Source organism: Muntiacus reevesi, chromosome X (genome assembly GCF_963930625.1).
Source record: "Muntiacus reevesi chromosome X, mMunRee1.1, whole genome shotgun sequence".
Taxonomy (NCBI): Eukaryota; Metazoa; Chordata; class Mammalia; order Artiodactyla; family Cervidae; genus Muntiacus; species Muntiacus reevesi.
Genome location: NC_089271.1, coordinates 103749523 through 103753877, shown reverse-complemented (window position 1 = coordinate 103753877; position 4355 = coordinate 103749523). Strand labels below are relative to the sequence as shown.

The following is a 4355-nucleotide window of genomic DNA, read 5'->3' as shown; positions in this document are numbered from 1 at the left end:
GGCCCCCACCAATGATCACAGCCTCCAGGGGAGTGTCCCAGTCAGATGAACTGACCTGAAGGAATGCTTTGTTAACCTGTTTAGGAGTGCAAAGGCAAGTGAGCAAGCCCAAGTCAAGGCCTGCAAGCTCCATTCTGGCTGCCAGTACTCAGGCCGAAAGGCCCTCGGAGAGCCTCTTCCACACCCTCTTAGATCTTCCCTTTCATACACCAGGCCGTGGCTCTCACACAGGGCAAGTGACCCTGCTGAGTGGCAGAATTAGGGGGACACCATCTCTAGTGGGACAGAGCCCTAGGGTCCTCACACGCAGGCCTTTCCAAGGTGCCAGTCTGTCCCCCACATGGTGATTTTGAAGAACAGTGGCCCACAAAGGTCAGAGAACACGCATCTCCAAACCCACTGCCCTATTGTCTATGTGTGGTGAAGATCAGTAACTCTCACTCAGGTTTCATCCAGTCCCACACCTGGACTCTCATCCATTTTCAAATACAGGTAGACGGGGTCTTCCTTTGGTCACATTTAGCTCAACAAGTCAGACGTGTCCCTGGGAGTGAGTGTGTGTAAAGGAGGCCGCTTGAAAAGCACCTTACCTGTGAGCCAACAAAATCATTCAATGTACCTGCCATCTGGGTAAGGGAGAACAGGTCCACTCCACAGTGGCGGTGGGGACAGGGGCAGGGTTGGAGAAGATCAGAGCTGGCCTCGGAAAAGATCAGTGAAGTGCTTGTTTTCAACAGGACAGGCTGTATGTTGAGCCTCCAATCAAGTCCTTCAAAGGGCAGGTACCCATGGAGACCCAAGTTGGACATGGCAGGCCAGGACCGGGGACAGCAGAAGCCAAACCACTCCACTTATGAAAGGAAACAGGGAGTTCAAGGCATCCTCCAGGGAGGCTGAATCCGAGTCTGAGACTCTGGGAAGGGGATGGGAAAAGCATACACACAGATGTTCCCAAGTTGAGCACTCGAGGGCCATGAGAGCAGTCTTTATAGGAAGAAATGGAAACTGAAGCCAACGACCTGTGATCTGTAGCGGGATGTCGTCTGGGGGTGGGCAGAGCTCAGGAGGCTGCAAGCTCAGCAGAGCGCCTGGCTGTGCCCTCCCACATGGCGTCATGAGGAGTCTGTGTCTCAGGTGCTTGGGGAACAGTCAAGGGGAACGTGAGGTCACTCCCACTGTGCTCAAGCACAGCCCTACTCTGGGGAGAGCTTGACCTGGGGGGTGGCGGGGGCAGGAAACAGGACTCTGACTTTGGGGCCATCTGAGCAGGACCTACCAACCAGCAGTACCAGTTGGAAGAGACCAAAGCCAGAAGGACAGGGATGGGGAGTGGGGGCGGGGTGGGGCCACCAACTCAGCCTAGGCCATCCAGCCTGCTACGAACCCCGTCTTCTGGGTGGGACAGTCGCCAGTGGCCCATCTGACCCCTAGGGTGTCTCTCAGTGGTAGCTGAGCCAGGACTCGCCAGGGCCTGGCCCTTTAGCAGAAGCTAGCCACAGGCCTGCCCATTGGTAGGGAGGGGTGTGGATCGAGGGGCATGTTTGTCAACCCGTCCAGGGCCTGGCCTCCTGAAACAAGGTGCCTGGCAGCAGATGGGAGCCTTTGCAGGCAACCCGAAACATGCTTTTCTGTACTTTCAGAAAAGAGACAATCTGGGGATCCCATCTCCACCTCTGTCCCACCTCCCCTACACTGGGCCAAGGCAGCCTCTCCACATCACCACTGTGACATCCTGAATCAGTTAAGGAAGTGGACCACTTACTTGGCTGCCAGATTCTAGAATCTCCAGACAGTATTTATTGGGCACCACGACCCTGGTCTGAGGCCCTTCTGCCCTGAGCTTTCACTACTTGGGTAGAGAATGCTCCTGAGCTAGACTGGCTCCATAGATAGTCAGAGTTCCAATGAGGCACTGCAGCCCCACTGGCCCCATCAACTGACGGGGAGCCCACAGCAGGGGACCCCCCTGATTCTTCCCCGATGCAAATGTGAATTCAGGGGAGGTTTTGGTGAAGCAGGGTGACCAACCCGAGAGCCCAGATCTGGGCTCCCAAGAAAACCTGTCCCCACAGGGCCCGAACCCAGAACGGCTATCAAGGAAGAGAACAAGGCTGTCCTTCCCCAGGAAGCTCTGGATGATCGTGGAGGATGCGGCCTTCACCTCTGTGTGCTGGATCAACAAGGGGGACATGGTGGTCATCGAGGCAGATCTCTTCCAGACGGAGGTCCTCCAGGGCAGAGGCATGGACAGGATCTTCGAGACAGACAGCATCAAGAGCTTCATCCATGAACCGAACCTGTATGGGTTCAGTAAAATCCATCCTTTGGGTCTCTCTTTGGGGAAGAGGATGATGGTAACGTAGAAAGCCCTTCTGGGGAGGCTAGACTAGATGAGCCGAGTGCTGGATGGGTTTCATTTCCCAGGAGAACTTTTTTTCTCTTGAGAGGGTGGTTAAGGAAAGAGAAGAAAGCAGGGTCTGTCGTGTTCCACAAACCCCCTTAGACAGGATCCACAGGGTTGACTCCAGAACCTGAGAGGCCACTTGATGTCAGGGAGGACCAGTAACACCTCAAGCGAGGCTGGCCCTGGGGGAGCTCTAGGGAGCACACTTACTAGGGGCTCATAACCTGCCAGGAATGAAGAGACCTTGTCTCCCTCCTTAGGGAAGGCCAGTACTGTGGTGGGGAGGAGGGCGGCGAGGAACGGTTATTCTCCCCCTACGATGGCTAAAGTAATCCATTTCCTTTCAGATTTATCACAACTCCAGCTTTCAGAGAGACAAGCCTCTCCTCCTGCAGAACATCTGGAGGAAAGGTGACCCCATAACAACTGCTCAGCCCACCACAGGCACAAGAATGACTCCAAAGAGAAAGAAGCCAGTGGTGATGACCAGACGCTCTCCTTGATTCCATCACAACGAGTCCACCCAAGAGGCTGACATGAAGGCCCAGAAGGGAACCCTGACTGCTCATGGAACCCCTGGATGGCACTCTTTGGTGTTCCGTGGCCTTTGGTTTATGGGCAGTGTAGCTGTACAGGCCAGGGCAAACCATCTCCCCAGCGAACAGGGTGGCCCCAGTGGAGAGGGTCCATCCAGCAATGCCACGTCTGTACCCCCAGCTACTGCTGGAAGGAACAGCGCAGGGGAACTGCCCAAGAGCCCCCTAGAGTACCCAGTTCATGGTTCGGTGATGACTATGTACAAAACCTATTATTCCATCGTGAAGGCGGCCGTTTCAGTTGCAGCCCCAAATGAGGCCCCTGAGGTGGATGAGGAGCAGGAGGAGTCCTCACATTACAAGTGTGCCCTCTGTAAGCAGTTCAAGGACAACCCCAATCCCTAAGCTGCCAGCTCCCCAGGGACACTCAAAAGCATTCTCTTGTAATCAAAAATCTATTTCTGGCTCTAATAAAGTAAAGCAAAACTTCACCGGAGTAAATAAAGAATCGAACAAGAACTACAAGTCTGTATTCTTTCAGTCTGTCTGTGCTATTCACACACTGAACCGGGTGAACCACATGAGGCTGGAAGCCCACACCCCAGGCAGGCTTCGGTCTAGTCCTCGTGGTCCCTTTTCATCTGAAGTAGCAACATCTCACATGCTCAGCCAGGGGTCTAACCCACAAGCCAAGGGCTGAGGCGAGCCCAGGAGGGGCTGCTCCCTGAGCCTTGCCTAGCTGCTCAGCAGACAAGCCAGCCGGGCTTCTGACCTTGGGGGTGTCACCTTCCATGAGTGATGCACCCTGAAGCAGAAGGGGCTCCTCCTGGGTCCCCCGATGTTGCCACAAGTTTCTGATCAGCAGCTGAGTGTTTCCAGCTCCCGATCCAGGGGCCTCCTCAAGAGGCCCATCAGAAAGCAGGGTACTGCACCAGCCAAGGGCCTTGCAAACACATGACCCCAAACCCAAAGACAAGTACAATGTTTCCACAAGTTGAACACCAGTCCTTGTCACTCTGCCCTCACAGCTGTATTCAGGGGCCTGTCCTTGGACACAGAAGAGCCAGGCACCGCATCCAACAAACACTTTGTGAGCCAAGGGACACCTTACAGTAGTGCAAGGGTCACCTGGAAGGACAAACCACAGCCTGTTTCTGGGCCCGTGGGCCTCTCCAACAGTCTGAGGCCTTGCCAGCTTCTGATGCTCAGCCCAGCCCCCGGCCTTTCCCTATCACCCTCTGGACACTCTTCTAACATCAGGGAGTTCGGGCCAGAACAGAGAGGGAAAAAGACTAGCTGGTTTCTTAACACACTCTCAACCACCCAGACACAGCAGGGCCAAAACGAGTGGTGACACCGTCATTTCCTAAAGGTCAAAGTCCCGGAGACTCTCGCTGAGTCCAGAGCAGCACTGC

General features: G+C 54.9%; 1 pseudogene; it reads left to right on the top strand.

Annotated features, from left to right (window-relative positions):
- The first annotated feature begins 1036 nt into the window (after positions 1–1036).
- Positions 1037–3345, top strand: LOC136154649 (heat shock transcription factor, X-linked member 3-like; annotated as a pseudogene).
- Positions 3346–4355: the final 1010 nt, after the last annotated feature.